The following is an 18,941-nucleotide window of genomic DNA, read 5'->3' on the forward strand; positions in this document are numbered from 1 at the left end:
GCTCAGTGGTGGAGCGTCAGTCTGCAGACTGAAGGGTCCTGGGTTCGATTCCAGTCAAGGGCATGTACATTGGTTGCGGGCACATCCCCGGTGGGGGGTGTGCTGGAGGCGGCTGGTCAATGTTTCTCTCTCATCGACGTTTCTAGCTCTCTATCTCTCTCCCTTCCTCTCAATAAAAAATCAATATAATATATTTAAAAATATATATGGTATAGGCCCAGGTTACATATAAGTTAATTGGCTCTATTGAAAGTTCACTTTGTTGGTTAATTCTACATATGTCATAAATCTTTAGATGTGTATTGAAATATTTGCTCATACAACTAACTTATTTAAATAAAGCAAATAATGAAAAAAAATCAAAGATAAAAAATCTAAACAAAAGTTTTTATTTTATTGTTTACAATAATTCATAGAAAACATTATCATCAACCCCGGTGCATAGCTTTGCATGGTCAATATCAGATCTTCCTATTAGAGATGGGGTCAAAATGATCAGTTTCCTAAAATTCACTGGTGAATATAATCTGAATCAGAGTTGGGCATTAAGGTTGAATAATGAAATCAAATTCTAAGCTTTCAGAACATTGGATATAAGACAGAGTACAAATTCAGAAAGATTAGATAAAGTAGTTAGTAGAGACTGATGGTATCCTGATTACCTAGTATTTATTTTAATAACTTTATATACTCAATAGGTGGGCTGAATATTTTAAAAGGTGAAAAATTAAGGGTGGAACAGCCAAACTTTGAGACTAAGAATCATCAAAATGTGAAGCAATTTAAAATGGCAGCTATATAATGTCCTCTGGAAAGAATCTAGTTTAACGAGTTTTAAAGGCAGTTGTCCTTGAAGATAATTTAGTAAAGTCATGAAATGACATCTGTGTTTAAATTAAATATATTGTACTTTAAATGTATAAAATGATGAGTCATGTCTTCAAAAGTTAAAGTGACCTGAGATTTTGTACATATTAATATTCTATTTTTTTAAATTCTATAGAATATCCTGCTTCAAGTTCTACAAATTAAAGACTGACAGCATCAGCAATCTGACAAAGGTAGATAAGAATATGTTTAAGAAAAATATTTATAATAATAATATTAGTAATATTAATAATAGTTCACATGTCTTGGATACTTCTTTGTCATGCACTGTATATTTTATTATTTGATCTTTACAAAAAATTGTCCTAGATAGCTATTCTATTTTTCTCACTTCAATTATGAAAAAATTTAGAAAAGTCAGATAATTTAACCAGTATTAAGATGCTGTAAAACGACAGGTTTTATATCAATACTAGTAAAATTTAAAATATCAATGCCCTTCAGAAATTAATACATGCCAGATTTGAAAAAAAAATAATCCTGAAAAATATAGTAATGTCTTCTCAATTATAATTGGCTAGGTGAGAATAAAGAAAATTCCACATAGTAAGAGAGTTTATAGATGACAAATTAAAGCTCTTATAAAGAAAACTTTATTAAAATCAAAGACTGGCAAAGTTACAAATATCCTTATAAATGTCTGTATAATCATTTAACATAGTAACATCCATTTTATTGAAGATGTATTGTGTGCCAGGTCCAATACAAAGCACTCTTTGTAAATTGGCTCACTTAACTTGTACAACTACCCCAGATTCATGACCAAACTGTGGGAGTAAGTGTTCAAACTAGAGAAACCGATCTGTTTGTAAAGCCGATGTTCTGGGCCATTGTGCTGTAACCAGGGACACTCACTTTCATGTTTCCATTTATCAGGCTTTGCACACTAGGGACTTTTTGGGAATATCCTTTCCCTACAGTGTGTATAAAATACTTGAAAAATAGGCAAATGCACATTTTGAGAGGTCTAGTCCATAAATATCTTTCTATTTATGTCTAAGAGGCACTGACTCATCTAAAATCTCGTGGATTTGAGATGCAGAATAATTTGTATGCTTGAGGAAGAGTCACCTTTGCGATCCTCTTCACCTCCCACGTTTTCTCTGCAGTAACTACTCCTATTCCATCTCATTCAACAGTGCTCTCTTTCCCCACCCCAGTCCCAAGTCTCTGTTTTGTTAATTAACCTTGACTGGAGTGACTGGCAAGTTAGTATATTGGAACAGAAACGTTTGACATTGAGGAAAAGATATGCAGAAGTAAGACTATATGCCCCAGAAAGACAGGTAGGGAAAGCTCACAGGGAAAGATTTGCATAAACATCACCATAACCAATTTAAAAAAAAATAGCCTTTCCGTTTTACAGTTATTGATTTTATAGCTGCAGAAACAACATAGACTGTAGCAATTACAGGTTTCATAAAACAGTTTGCAGTTATATTTTAAAAGAAGAATGTTTGTCATTAAATTCCCCTTACACTAAATGTAAACTCATTATACTTCACATAAGTAATAAAAGTATCTTTAAATACATCAGTGTGGGCTTAGCTCATGATAAACATATTAATCAATGTACGATTTTCTGGCAACCACTTTTCCCTCCAACCATGTGTCTACTTAAGTTAATATAACTTTCCAATTTATATCAAGACAGAAATATTCCAAACAGCATGAGATCAAATATCACCTGCAAAACAGCAAATGTATTTTTAAACACTTACCCACTCTTGGTAAGTCAAGTGTAATCAGCTCTGCAAAAACTCCATTAATCTGGGATTAGATCTGAGTAAATTGGATGTCTGCTGATCCTTTCAAGAAAGTGTCCCAAGAAAAGGTGCAAGTTGTAATCATAGATGGCTCCCCAGAGCACTGCTCATTATGTGCTGAAATACAGAGGGACCAAAACAGGAATGCCACTGTTAGCAGAGCTTCCTCATTACCTTCTTAAAAATATAGACATACTTTTTATTGATTTCAGAGAGGAAGGGAGAGGGAGAAAATGTTAAAAACACCAGTGATGAGAAAGAATCATTGATCAGCTGCCTCCTTCACATCCCACACCAGAGATTGAACCCATAACCCAGGCATGAGCCCTGACAGGAAATCAAAACATGACCTCTTGGTTCACAGGTCAATGCTTAACTACTGAGCCATATTGGCCAAACTTGATCATTAACTTTTCACTATTATTTATACACTACAGGCCCAGTGCACAAAATTCATGCACTTGGGAGGGGGGTTCTCTCTCAGCCCAGCCTGCACCCTCTCCAATCTGGGATATCCCTCTCACAATCCAGGACTACTGGCCTCACCACTTGCCTACCTGTCTGCCTGATTGCCCCTAACCACTTCTGCCTGCCAGCCTGATTGCCCCCTAACCACTCCCCTGCCAGCCTGTTTAATGCCTTACTGCTCCTCTGCTGGCCTGGTCGCCCCCAACTGCCCTCCTCTGCCAGCTTGGTTGCCTCCAACTGCCCTCCCCTGCAGGCCTGATGGCTCCCAACTGCCCTCTCCTGCCAGCCATCTAGTGGTGGCAATCTTGTGATGATGTGAGGGCGTCGCAATGAGGACATAAGGGCCACAGAGGCTTTTATTAGTATAGATGGTAAACTATTATACAAGAAGAGCAGCCTTACTCTTATCTTTTAACTCATAATTCAGAGGCAGGCTACTCAAGTCATCAAGAGCAAGGGCTCTTGGTTAGATCACCAAGCTTAATGTTACTGTCCAGCCAAAGAGCATAGCTTGTTCTTTGGACAAGCTGTGTAGGCCCCCTGCAGAGAACTGTGACAAGAATAATTAAATTAATATGAGTTAAGTACTTTTAGCAGTGCTTGATAAATAGTGCTTCCCTATATTTTATTCCTTCCCTTACATTTTTTTCTGTTCTTGGTTAAAACTTAGGAAAGAAGGCAGAGAGCATGCCCATTTATTGAGCACCTATAATAATAAAAGCCTAATATGCTAATTAGACTGGATGTCCTTCCAGAAAAAGTCAGGGCTGTAGCCATGGGATCAAGGAAGTCACCGTGGCTGTGAGGGAGGGATTCAGATCACCACTCTTGGTTGGGAAGGCCTACTCTTGCACGAATTTCATGCATTGGGCCTCTAGTACAATATAAAAATTATCTCACTTGATCCTTAAATGGGATATTATTTCCGTTTTAAAAGTTAAAAAACTGAGATTCAGGGAACTAGTAATTTGTCAAAGTCAACTACAAGAAAGGAGTAGAGTTGGGACTTAAACTATGTCGGTCTGCTTTTCAAAGTCCTTGCTACTTCTGAACACTTTTGTACTAGAGGGGTAATTTGTTATATTTTGATACTGTTCACAGAGAAACAACAAACACAAAAAAAATCTAATTCTTAAATATGAGTTGATATACATACTATTTCTTTTATAAACTTGACTTACATTTACTTACACTAAATTTTAAGAGGCAGAGTGACTGAGATGAAAATTAGCCAGCAAAAATTCAGCACATGAAACAAATTTAAACAATATTCAAAGAAATTTCTCTATTTGCCTCTCTATCATAAAATACTTAGTGACATTTACCACCATCAAAATATAACTAACAAAAAAGGCAACTTGTCAAATTTATAGATTAAGACCATAAAGCCAAGTTGATAAAAATTACTTTTTCATTGTAAATTTACTATCTTTATTAAAAATATGCAAATAGTATAAAATAAATGAATATATGTAATTATAATTCTACCATATCATCACAGTTGTTGCTAATAATGTGGAATATTTTTCTTCTAGACTATTTTTCTATGGTTAGTTATTTTTTTTCTGGAGACATAACACAATATTGTGTCTTATTTATTTTATGACATAATATAAACAGTTCAAGGTTTAATAGTTTATAAACATTTTCTTTATTAAATAAAGTAGCAATACACATTTTATATAAAAGTTTAACTTTTAATATTTTTATTACTATGAAATTCAGATCTAAAATATCTTTGATGTATGAAAATCCATCCCCAAATCTCTTTTGAAGATTAAGATTAAGAAAACCAGAACCTAGTGGGGAGCATTATATAATATAGCCAATATATCCCATATAATACTTTAAGCTAGTTACTATAATTAATCCCATTTTACTGATTAGGACACTGAGGCAAAAAGAACCACATGACTTGCTGAAATCCATATAGATATGAAGTGACAGAACTCTGACTTTAATCCAGTCTAACTCCAGTATCTACATTCTTATGTCAGAATTCTTTTTTCTTTAAAAATATATTTTATTGATATTTTACAGAGAGGAAGGGAGAGAGATAGAGAGCTAGAATCGTCAATGACAGAGAAACATCGACCAGCTGCCTCTTGCACACCCCCTACCAGGGATGTGCCAGCAACCAATGTACATGCCCCTGACCGGAATCAAACCTGGGACCTTTCAGTCAGCAGACCTACGCTCTACAACGGAGCCAAACCGGTTTCGGCTCATTTCAGAATTCTTAATCACTATGCTTCACTCTCAGAAGTAGAATTTCTAAATTAATAAACACTTTATAATATTGTATACTGATAGTCTTCTTAAGTATGGTATTTGTACCAACAGTGACTGAGAACAACAGGAATTTCATATCATCACTCTCATTTGGTTATACCTATTATATTTTAAATTTTTGGTATTTGGTAGGCAAAGAAAATTAGTTTTGTGGTTTGCTTTGATTTTAACTTGCATTTCCTGATGATGATGAGCATGTTTGCTTATTTTTGTCATCACATTTATTTTTTCTTCCTTCAATTATCTTTGCAGAGCCTTTGGATACTTGGAGTGATAATTATCTATTGGGATATTCCTATTCCTTGTGCTTTTTTAAATTGATTACATATGTGTCCATATCCCCCATTGTCCTCCCACCCCACTCCTGTACATGCCCTCACCCCTCTGCTGTCTCTGTCCATTGGTTATGCTTATATCATGCAAGGCCTTTTCCAGGCTTGTCTCTGTCACCCATCAGCCCCAGGCTACTGCCATTTCCCACCTGTGAGATGTGGTAACTGTGGTAATGTTCACCCAGAAGAAGTCTCCTTTCCAAGTCCCTTCAATCTGGAGAGGCAGGATTTCCTTCCCTCCTTCCCTCTCTCCCTTCACTGGTCCTCCTTCCCTCCTTTCCTCCCCACTCCCACCATTCACTTGGGAACTGCTGGGAGGAATTATTGGGAAACCCCTTGGAATGTTCTCCTGCAATGATTCTTCTTTCAGTTCAGCTTCTCACGACTCGGAAACATCCCATAATCTCCAACACTGGTGTCTTTCAGAAACTCCAGTCTCCCTGAAGTTCATTGCATTTTACCCACTCTTATCATCTACCACCATCTTGGGCATTCTACATTGCTCACTTAGTGAGTAAATTTTGTTCATTTTGTGAATAACTCATCCAGCATTCCCAACCTCTGATGCTTTTCTCAGCACCCCTGCCAACCTTTGGCTTTAGAGAGAATGAAAAGTCAAAGCAATTACTCTTTCTATAAATCATCTTCAACGCACTCAAATGTCTAGCAATCTAAGCTGGAGATGACACCAAATGAACTTTCAGTCAGTCATGCTCAAAATTTGATAATATGTCAAAAAGACAGAGAAGTCAGCTTGAAGGTGCTCTCAATGGCCAAACCTACGATAAAGTGAACAACAAACAATAATTAATTTCATCTCATGGAATAAAATATATATTCTTGATTCATCCCAAAAATAATTATTTGAATGAATAAATAAGAATAAAGCAGCTTGCCAAAACCAGTTTGGCTCAGTGGATAGAGCATCAGCCTGTGGACTGAAAGGTCCCGGGTTCAATTCTGGTCAAGGGCATGTACCTTGGTTGCGGGCACATCCCCAGTAGGGAGTGTGCAAGAGGCAGCTGATTGATGTCTCTCTCTCATTGATGTTTCTAACTCTCTATCTCTCTCTCTCTTTCTCTCTGTAAAAAATCGATAAAATATATTTTTAAAAAAAGAATAAAGCAGCTTATTTTTATAAATCCTCACCTGATGATATGTTTATTGATTTTAAAGACAGAGGAAGGCAGAGAAAGAAAAACATCAATGTGAGAGAGAAACATTGATTGGTTGCCTCCCCTATGTGCCCCAACTGGCGATCAAACCTGAAACCTAGTAGTATGTGCCCTGAAGGGGAATTAAACTGTAACCATTTTGGTGTACAGGATGAGGCTCTTACCAACTGAACCACCAGCCAGAGAATTCAACTAATATAGAAGGGATGATGCAAATAGAAAATTAACGTCTTGCAAATACCCCAGTAATAGTTGTAGCACAGGCAAGAATCACTCTTAGAGGCTAAAATGAGTATATACAAAAACTGGATACTTGCATAGTCTCAAACTGTCTCCCCCACAAAATATTTATTATCTGCAGAGGAAAAAATGTAAGTGGGGAAAACTGGCAGATTTCATCACAATCAGGTGTTCAAGCTTAACACTACCAAGAATAAGACATGTCAACATCATGCGTGTTTCTCCTAATAAGACACATTTTTGTCCCATCTTTGTTTCTGTTTTATTCTTGCCAAAAATGAGTAATCTGAACTTAACAATGAAGAAACATCAGACAGACCCAAATTTAGAGACACTGCAAATTAACTGGTTAGCACTCTTCCAAAGAGTCACGGTCGTGAAGAGAGACAAAATCTAAGGACATTCCCCAAATCAAAGGAAACTAGAGACATGAGAACTAAATTCAATGTATAATACTGGATTTAATCCTAAATTAGAAAAAAAACCATTTATGGTATAATCTGCAAAATTTAAAGAATCTTTATAGAATGTTTTAATGTTAATTTCATGATTTTAAAATTGTGCCACAGTTTATGTAATACATCAACATTTAGTAAAGCTGGGCAATGAGTATATAGAAACTTTGTAAAATTTTTATAAATGTTTTCTAACCCAACTTATTTTAAAATGAAAGTTTAAAAACATTTTAAAAGCCCCTAGAAAAAGGATAGCAAACTAAATTCAAAGACAATAGATAAATAATAATTTATACAGAAATCAATTGAGTTAAAAAAGATATATAATGAAAATAACTATGTCAAAAATTGTTTCTAGAGACTCTTAGTAAGACTGATCAAAAAGGAAAATAAAATTTAGCAATATGACCTGAAAATGAGGGCATCACCACAATAAATAAAAGTGTCTAAGAAAAACTTTATGCCAATAGCATATAAAACAGAACAGAGAATCAAGAAATACAACCACACTTATGGAGCCACCTAATTTATAACAAATATGTCAAAACAATAGTGGGAAAAACAATAAATTGGGCCTTTTGAATAGATGGTGCCTGATAAATTAAAAATGCTTTCCCTGACCAGGAATCAAACCAGTGACCTCTTAGTTCCTAGGCTGATGCACAACTGTGAGCCACACTGGCTGGGCATTAGTTTGAAATCTTTTAAACAGCAATCATGAGCTTATTTTCTCTGAGAGAAAATTTCACTTAAAGAACAGACTGACATATCTTGTGGAGGATGGGACAGCAGGACTGGAAGAGATTAACCAAAGAACTAATATACATAGTCAATGGACACAGACATTAGTACAGTAAGGCTTGGAGGAGAACAGAGGCTGGGAGGGTCAAGGGCCAAGGAGGAGAAAATTGGGGGACATCTGTAATACCGTCAATAATTTACAAAACATACCAATATACAGTCCCTTTCCTTAAGGATTTCTCATTCTGTTGTGGAAGGGGATTATAACTAAATCCATAGTCAACATATGAAATGTGAGTATGAGTCTCATAAGTACTGATCTGAGATAATCAGGATTTCTATGAGCCCTTATACCACCTACAGGACCCGACATGGCTGGACATAAACATACTGCTTTCCTAAATTCCATAGGATAACAACCTGAAGGCAAAAGGAAAAGATGCAATTATGATCAACATATTCTGATAGGAAAAAGCTGGGAAGTACATACACTGTCACTTTTGAAAATCAAAACAATAAAATAAATTAAATCTAGCAGTTAGGATGTGTTCCAATTATCTAGAAAATCTATTTATCACCCTTTTGTTCAATACCATCTCCAGGTAAATGAGATATTATTGTGCATACACACAAATGTCATTTACAGATCCAGGGAGGGGGAAATGAGGAGCTGCAATTTGATCATTTGGATAACCACATTTTCCTAGAACTTTAATAGGATATCTGAACATACAAACTCTTTTGTAGAGATTCTCTTTTGACTTTTATTCTACTGTATTCATCTAATAAATACAGTTTCTCAGTTCCTCCAAACTGAACTCTTCCTATTGCCATTACCAACGTTTCCATTTGAAGGTTGGAACTAATTACCGAAATATGATAAGCCAAGTAGCACCATGTAATTATCTTACTAATTAATGCTCTCCAGGAGACTCTGAAATTAATATAGGCCACTCTGCAGAAATAATGACCACCGAAATCACAGCTCTAACACACACACTGACGTGAGCACGCTTCAATATGATCCATTTCGTAGAAGCTTAGCAAAGGATGGGGAGGAGAGCCAAAATAACTGAGCATAAAGGCTATGTCGGCTCATAGCTATAAGGAGATGCTACCTTAGCAGACAGTCACCAGTTATGTCTTTAGGATTCTCTCCAATAGTGATGTGAACGCTACAGAAAGGGATGTTAACGCATTACATAATCCTTTCTTCAACCAATTGTCAGCTTGTTTGCTGTAAATTTAAACATTGCCACAGGCTTCTAATGGCTGGCAACTCACACTGTGGAAAATGTCACTGGGCTTTGCTAGCCTCCTAGCTGTGCTCCACAGAGCAGAAAATTAAGCCTGACATATTTGGGGAGGAGTTTTCTGGTTTGTAAGAATTTATAAAAATAGCCATACTTATTTATTTCAGGGACATCATTTGTAAGGTATTAGGAGTTCTGAAATAAATAATTTTATTACACATGCTAAAATCTGAGATCATTCTGACTCAAAATCTATATATACACAGCACAATAAGATATATTCGAATCTATAGCACTTGATAATAAAGTAAGGATAAGCAATATCTAAACTATGTATTTCTGCTTCAGTTTATTCTTACTCCTTTCAATAAAAATAAGACTGATTATTTATCAAAATATTAGAATTCCATCATGAATATCCTAGATTTGATATATAATGCCATCATTAATTTAAGTCATATTTAGCTATACTAGGCTCAAATTTATTTTGTTTACTAGAGGCCCGGTACATGAAATTCATGCATGGGGGTGAGTCCCTCATCCCAGCCTGCACCCTCTCACAATCTGGGACTGCAGGCTCCTAACTGCTAGCCTACCTGCCTGCCTAATTGCCCCTAACCACTCTACCTGCATGCCTGATCACCCCTAACCACTTCTGCCTCAGTCCCCACTGCTACGGCTTGGTCCAGAAGGATGTCCAAAGGATGTCCAGAAGGACGTCCAGAAGGTTGTTTGGTTGTCCGGTCTAATTAGCATGCTTTTATTATTATATATTTGATAGATTTTGTATGAACTATGCTACTATTTAAAACTAATATCCTCCTTTATAAGGAGTTTGTTTTGACATATTTAATCATTTAAGTGCAGTGTTTTTCTCTGTAGTTATAAGTAATAAAAGAATCATATCTCACAGATTTGTCTTGCCACACTTACCTTAGAAATCTGGAATAAAACTCCAAATGTGCCAAACTATAACATGATCATAGAAGAAAAATATCCATACTACTGTTTCTAGAAAACTTTGCACAACTTTTGTGAAAACATCAAAACTCTTACCTAATCATTCAGAAGCATTTACCACTTTCATCAAAACAAGAATTCAACTCCCTATTTCTTGCCAAATTTCTTTCTTCCCCAATTTGGAAGGTTCTCTCTTGCAACCTAAAACAAAAATTGCACTAGGCTTCTAGATGCTATCTGCACTGTTACAAGTCCATTTTATTACACATGCCATGAATTTCAGCCTTCAGAGAAAAATGCTCCCTTTCCTCCACACCTTATCCTGCGTGTTTGCGCAGTTAGCACTTTCATCAACACCACTTTCTCTTACCGTAGCTCCTACAGCCATCCCCTCATCCTTTTCAAAGTCGATTGATCAAGCTAATGACATTTTCTGAGCACATTACTTGCTGTGAGGGACACTCAACAGCTTTCCTTAAACAAACATAAAAGTCCTGTGATTCCTGTTTGTTTTATAAAGTAGCTGGATGCCTGAAATTTTCATCATATCCGAGGAGTCAAATAATCTCTCATCCACGTAGACAGACCTGACATCTTATCTTTCCCATAGGCTCTCCAGGTGAATTAAGAAAAGCCAGCATTCCCTTCCCCCACAACTACCACCCGGCATTCTGTACACTCTTACCTTTTGTCCTTAAAACATATCCTCATGAGCAGTATTTTATGGAAATGTGTAAGCTCTTATTCTTATTTGACTTAATATTTCTTTACCAGTGACCCTCTGTGTGTGACTCTCCATTACTTTCATATAGGGGGCTTCAAATTCCTAAGCTCCAAAGAGGGTCTTGTGATGTTCTGAGCCTTCAGCACAATCAAACTCTAATGTCCTCTATGGTTATGCCAATATCAGCCTGGAGTTATGGATGCTCCTTAACTCATTCTCGAAAAGCCTGGACAAAATTATAAGGCAAAAGGCCCTCTAGGAAGTACAGTGACCAAAGACCAGAAAGCAAGAATGTGGGCAACATGTCTGGCTCTCAAGGACTCTCCTGTTTTAAATGATGTCAGAAGGGTATGACATTTAAAACACAAATCTCCACACCCTGAAGCTTTCTGCTGTTTAACAATTCACTCTGCCTCCAGAAACCCAGGGCTACTTATCTCTTGCTTTCTTTTCTTGTTTTTCCTTTCAAGGTCCCAGGGGATGCATTGGCTCAAAACAGGCTTCTCCTGAGCAAGGGGCAGCAAGTCAGGACACCGTGAGGATCTCCTTCCAGAGCTGACACGTTCCCAATGACCTGAAGCGGCTACATCTGTTCAGGCAAGTCATTACAAGCAGCTTCGAGAGGAAGCCCCACACTGAGAAACACAACCGCAGCACAAATGTTGGTCCCCAGCAGGCTGCAGCCTCCCATGATTGGCACTTGGCAGCTCTCACTGTCTCCATCACGAGATTATTTCTTCATTATAAAAGGCTCTCTGCTGCCTTTGTTTTTTTGTTTTTTTTGTTGTTGTTGTTATTTTTTTCAGGATGAACAAATTTGACTTGGAGAAAATATTACTGTCAGACTAAGAATGAGAAGCATTAATGTCCTAATAATATGGAAAGCTTGAACCTTTATAAGATACTTTAAATATATATGACACATATACAAATAATACATATATATTTATTAATATTATATATATGGAAATGTGTAAACTCTTATTCTTATTTGAGGTAATATTTCTTTATCTATCCTAAATAATGAAACCCTAATATCCAATTTGACTGAACCCACCAGAATGACCAGTTACTATGATGCACACTGACCACCAGGGGAAGATACTCAATGCAGGAGCTGCCCCCTGGTGGTCAGTGCACTCCCACAGGGAAAGTGCCACTCAGCCAGAAGCTCATGGCAGGGGATGTCCCACTGTGGGGAGCAGGCCTAAGTCAGCAGTTGGACACCCCCCAAGGGTCCCGGACTGCAAGAGGCCCCTCCACTCCCAGTGCATGAATGTTGTGCACTGGGCCTTAGTGTATATATATATATATACACTAAAGGCCCAGTGCACAACATTATATATATATATATATTTTTTTTTTTCCCCACTCTGTTTTTCAAGATTTTTCTGTGTTGTGGTTTAGCCTTGAGCTCATCTATATTTTACAAGACTATATCAACTTATAGGTACTTTGAAGGTAAATATTCTCTGTCCCTCTGACAAACTGACAGATGGAAAAAAAAAATCCAAGAAATCAGATTGATAATTCCTGGGTTGTTGCTAACTGCACTTACCCTAATGCCTGAGTAGTTTAAGTTTCCAGAAGTAGATGATGTGGATGAATAAGCTTTCAGGCTGAGGCATAAATGAAAACACTCACTGGCCACTGCTCCCGAGGGTGACAGGTGTGGAGTCTGTGAAAAACATGAGCTTCTGCCCTTCATGCCATAGACCAAGCTGATCTCCACACCTACAAACCTACTAAGAACAGCCTTCTTTTAAACAGACAACACGTATATGTACGTGCAGGTCACAGAAGCTGCTCAATATTTTGAAATATGAACAGTTTCTAGCAAACTTCAAGCTACCTCAGAAGAAGCTGGAGGTATAGGTAGGCTCCGACTTTTCTGCAATTAGTCACTTAAACAAACAACAAACAAAAAAGATCTCCATATGTACACAACCAAATGGCTTAAAAAAAAAAAGGCAACACAGAATTCTTGCCAGGATGTGGAGAATTGGGTCACTCATACATTGCTACTGGGAATGTACAGTTGGACAGCCACTGTGGAAAAACAGTTTGGCAGCATCTTGTAAAACTAAACAGGCACTTAACAGAGAGCACAACAATTGCACTCTTGGGCATTTGTCCCAGATAAATGAAAACTATGTTCACATAAAAACCTGTTCACAATTGTTCAGAGTAACTATTTTTTTCTTAATAGCCTGAATAGATACAGACTCGCTATGGAATGCCATTCAGCAATTAAAAGACACTATTTGATAGACTCAGCTTGGATCGATGTTAAGAGAATTAGGCTGAGTGCAGAAGTCCCCAAAGGGTGTATGCTGTATGATTCCACTTAAATAAATAACTGTGGGGCGTGGCTACAGTGTTTGGACAGGTTCAAGCCTTGGATTGATGAGAGGGCACAGTTCTCTCATGGCCACGTGCAAGTCCCAGCTTGGAGGGCAGAGCCGTCCCAGCACAATTATAGCCAACAGCTATAGTTGTAAGCTTGAACCTATGGTCCAAACACTGGCCTCCACATGCTTAAGTAATATAGGCTGCAATTAAACAAAGCTTGATCAAGTGCATGTACCCTGTTTCCCCAAAAATAAGACAGTGTCTTATATTAATTTTTGCTCCCAAAGATGTGCTAGGTCTTATTTTCAGGGGATGTTTTATTTTTCCATGAAGAAGAATGCGGTACACATTTATTGTTAAATGAAAACAAAGAAAATTTATTACCTGTATATGGTACGGTAGTACGGTAGTTGTCAACACAAACCAGACAAACTGTGAATCCTACAGTATGAAGAATTTACTCATTTATTCAATGACAATCATGTCATCATCTTCTGGAACATCATCATAACCATCCAATTCCTGAATTTCCTGGTGAATTTCTTGTGACTCCATTTCTTTCAGAATCAGTGGACCAAATCTCTCATGTTTAGCCTAGGGGGGGGCCTTATTTTCGGGGGATGCCTTATATTTCACTCAGAAGGAAACCTGTAAGTAGGTCTTATTTTCGGAGGATGTCTTATTTTCGGGGAAGCATGGTATTTGAGTAGGATCAAAACCCATGAGTAAACATCTTGACCACGCCTTTTTTTGCCTCCGGCATCTGGCTATAAAATAAAGACTCCACTTGTAGTCTGTGGTGCTGCTGGGTCCCCATCAGGGAAGCAGCGTCCCACCGAGTCCCAGCTTTCCTTCTCTTGTTTATCTTTTCTCAATCCTTCATCTCCCTCACTTGGGTTCACTCTTAGCTCTGCTGGTGCGACACAAATAACATTCTTAAAGTAACAAAATTATACAGGTAGAGCTCTAGCTGGGTGACTTAGATGGCTGGAGCAAAAGATTAAAGGTTCAATTCCCAGTCAAGGTATATACCTTGGCTGCAGGTTCAATTCCCAGTCAAGGTGTATACAGGAGGCAACTAATCTATATTTTTCCCTTCCCTTCCCTTCCCTTCCCTTCCCTTCCCTTCCCTTCCCTTCCCTTCCCTTCCCTTCCCTTCCCTTCCCTTCCCTCCCCTCCCCTCCCCTCCCCTCCCCTCCCCTCCCCTCCCCTCCCCTTCCCCTCCCCTCCCCTCCCCTCCCCTCCCCTCCCCTCCCCTTCCCTCACCTTCCCTTCCCTCCCCTCCCCTCCCCTTCTCTTCCGTTCCCTTCCCTTCCCCTCCCCTCCCCTTCCTTTCCCTTCCCTTCCCTTCCCTTCCTTTCCCTTCCCTTCCCTTCCCTTCCCTCCCCTCACCTTCCCTTCCCTCTCTCAACCAATAAAAACAGATCTTTGGGTGAGGATTAAAACAATTATACAGGTAGAGTACATGTTAGTTATTGCCAGGGTTAGGGATAAGAAATGTGTACTTTAAAGGGGTAGTATGAGGGAGCCACATGGTTATAAATACCTCTGGATCTTGATTGTCTTGGTGATTCCACAAATCTATACATGTGATAAAGTGCATAAAATACACATCCATACACATGAAGGCACATATAACTGGTAAAGTCTTAATAATCTTTGTGAATAATACCAATGTCTTTTTCCTACTTTAGATAATTTATCGTAGTTATGCAAGTTGTCACCAGTGAGCTAAGGATACAGGTGTTTTTTGGTTTGTTTGTTTGTTTGTTTTTTTCCATTTGCTGTGAATTTACAACTTCAAAATAAAAAGTTACAAAATGAAAGAGCAATCTCTTGAGTCCCCCATATTTTTGTAGCTACTGCTACATTTGGCAATAAAACTCCTCTGGATCTGGATTCCATTGACCCAAGCTCCAATATAAAATGAATTTATATCATACTAAAGCCTTGAAAATTGTCTGGGTCCTAACACTCAATAATCTTTTTATTTCTTTGCTGTCCTTTTTGAAAAAAAAATTCTTTATTATTGACAGTATTACAGATGTCCCACATTTTCCCCCCACTGACTTCCTCCACCGCCCCAGGCCTTCACCACACTGTTGTCTGTGTCCATGCATTATATCTAGATGCATGTAAGTTCTCTGATTATTCTCTCCCAAACCACCCCTACCCTGCTTTTAGTTGTAAGTAAATCTCTGTTAAATAAACTGTCAAAATAAAAAAAAATAAAAACATTTTAAAGGAGTTTGGGAGTGCATTTTCCTTGGAAAATTAGGATTCTGAAGAAAAAATTCTGAATCATTTCTCAATCTGATGGAGAAGAGCTGAAAGAAGAAAGTCATGCAGTATTCAAAACATGAGGATTACTTTTTGTGGGTAGTGACAAATATTAGCCCCATGATTTGTGTTCCAAGGGCCAGAGTACATAAGGGGAACACAGTATACTCAGGATATTAAAGTTCCATACAGGAGCAAATAGGAAAAAAAAAAATGTCCACGTAGAACTGTCAGTGAGGCAATGATAAGAAGATGAAAAACACTTCTGCAAATGATCCTTCTACAGACAATTTCAAAATAACTTACTTAGCTCTCCACTCCTTATTTTCAAAAATTCTCAGTCCAGGTAAGAATCTGTGAGTTACCTTTACCAAAGTGAATTCTTTCTACCTCATAACAGGAGATATTTATTAAGAATGTGAAAAAGCTTTCCACGCATATTTCTAGAGGCTGTATCTGAAAAGTCAATAGTGTCTGTGATCTTTTGTGCCACAAACCAAACATAATATAAACAGATAGCAAGGTAATTTCATGAAAAAAAATTGATTTTTGCTCTTTACTTTCATAATAAGTAAATTCTGCATAATGATTTGGCATACTGCTTTCATCTTCAGCGTTCTTACCCTGCAGCTGCTGATCGGGAACAGAGAGAACTGTGCTAATCTAGCACACTGGCATTTTCTCTGCTGACCTAAATTATAAAGGACTTGCTTCAAGTCTATCAGGCAAACTAATTTTAAACACCAATTATGTCTAAAATATAGTTAGTTATTCAGAAATAGCAATGGAGATACATTAGAAGAACTGACATAGTATAATTACAGAAAATGTAGTTGGCATGCTGCTTTTAGAACTATTTAAGAAATAAACGGTCAGTGATTTGGCTCAATATTTTTAGATTCAAAGTATATATCCATTATCACTTTCCTAACCCTCTTTACATTGCTCCTACTTAATCTTACAAACTAAGCTTGATTTTATAATTTAAAAAATCACAAAGTTTCCTAATTAAATGTAACTTTTTCTTTAAGAAGTACTAAGGGTCCAGCTGGTACGGCCTATGGTTGAGCATTGATTCATGAACCAAGAGATTTCTGGCCAGGGCACATGCCCAGTGTTGACTTGATCTCCAGTACCAGGTGTGTATGAGGCAACTTATTAAGGGACAGAGAGATAGAAACATCAATGAGAGTGACATCAATCTCTCTATTCCTTTGCCTTTTCTCTTTCTAAAATCAATAAAAACATATACAAAAATAAAGGAAGCACTAAGAAATCACATATTTATAAGTATTTAGCACTTCTACCAAATGTTATACCTCCCCCCTCAAAATGTTTTATAAAAATAGAGGGACTACACTCAGAAATAGTAAATTCACTTCTTCAAGTACTACTTTAGTATTGAGTTGGTCACACATTTTACTCAAAATGCTAAAAAGGTTAATGAACCTTATTTTATCAACATGTATTGTGTAAAGAACAAATGGGCTCATTTTAGTGACCTTTCAAACAAATAGCAGTACACATATGTATGACTACCATACACTGAAGTAAATTCATAATTCTCAGAAGAAAAAAAAATTATACACAACACCCATCTTATAAATAGTGGTAAATCAAAAGCATCATTTTGGCTAAATTTTTGTTCTGACAATTTAAGATTTTTCTAACAAATCTTTTATTCCTACCCATTATGATATATCTCCAATGTGGCCAATAATATTTACTTTTTATGATTTAGATATTATGATGGTTAATTTTTATTAGTCAGCTTGGCTAGGTCACAGGTATTTGGGCAAACATGCCAGGATATTGTTGTGAAGACTTTATTTTATTTTTATTGAATTACCTGGGGTGACATTTGTTAAATAAAATTATATAGTTTTCAGGCATACATCATCTGAATATTGTACTGTGTGCTCACCACCCTGTCAATTTTTCATCTCCCTTTATCCCCTCAGCGGCCCCCCCCCCGCCCCCTTCACCCTCTTCTATACTACTTCCTACTCCTTCCCTCTCGTAATCATAATACTGTCCTTGGTGTTTATGATGTGGGTTTTTTATTTGTTTATTTATTTGTTTTTTGCTTAATGCCTTTATCTTTTACACCTAGCCCCTTAACCCACCACCCCTCTGACAGTTGTCAGTCTGTTCTCTACATTTCTAATTTGTTTGCTAGTTTATTTTGTTCATTGGATTCCACATACAAATGAAGTCATATGGCACTTGTCTGCCTCTGACTGGATTATTTCACTTTGCATAATATTCTCCAAGTCCATCCACGCTGTTGCAAAAGGTAAAATTTCCCTTTTTTTATGGCCAAGCAGTATTCCATTATGTAAAGGTAACAGTTTTTTTTTTATCCATTCAACTACTGATGGCCACTTGGACTGCTTCCAAATATTGACTATTATAAATAATGCTGCAATAACCTGCACATGTTACTTTAAATTAGTGTTTCAGGTTACTTCCCAGAAGTGGAATCACTGGGCATTAAGGCAGTTCCGTTTTTAATGTTTGAGGTAACTCCATACTGCTTTCCAAAGTGGCTGCACCAATCTGCATTCCCAAAAACATTGCATGAGGGTTCCCTTCTCTCCACATCCATGCCAACACTTGTCTGCTCATTACTGATAACAGGCATTCGGACAGATATGAGGGAATATCTCATCATGGTTTAATTTGCATTTCTCTGATGATTATTGATAATGAGCATCTTTCCATATGACTATTGGCCATCTTTATGCCCTCTTTGGAAAAGTATCTACCCAAGTCCTTTACCGTCTTAAATTGGATTGTTTGTTTTTTTGGTGTTCCATTGTAGAAGTTCTTTATATTTTTTAAATATTAAGCCCCTATCAGATGTATCCTTGATGGATATGTTCTCCCACCCAGTGTTTTGTCTTTTCATTTTGTTGATAGTTTCCTTTGCTGTGAGAAAACATTTTAGTTTGATGTAGACCCATTTATTTGTTTTTTCATTTGTTTCCCTTGCCCAAGTAGATAAAAAAATAT

General features: G+C 37.2%; 1 protein-coding gene across 9 annotated transcripts in view; it reads right to left on the reverse strand.

The window, feature by feature from the left end:
* The window catches only part of DLGAP1 (DLG associated protein 1), a 573,475-nt gene that overhangs the window by 488,496 nt on the left and 66,038 nt on the right, over positions 1–18,941 (reverse strand). For 7 of the 9 annotated variants that reach the window (XM_084888094.1, XM_084888102.1, XM_084888100.1 and 4 more), the window contains exon 2: positions 2,610–2,771. The exons of the other annotated variants lie outside the window; for them this stretch is intronic. The gene's annotated coding sequence lies outside the window, so the exon portion shown is untranslated. The remainder of the gene's footprint in view (positions 1–2,609; positions 2,772–18,941) is intronic. 9 annotated transcript variants of the gene reach the window in all.

This window comes from Pipistrellus hanaki, assembly GCF_964339955.1.
Source record: "Pipistrellus hanaki genome assembly, chromosome: 6".
NCBI classification, from domain to species: Eukaryota; Metazoa; Chordata; class Mammalia; order Chiroptera; family Vespertilionidae; genus Pipistrellus; species Pipistrellus hanaki.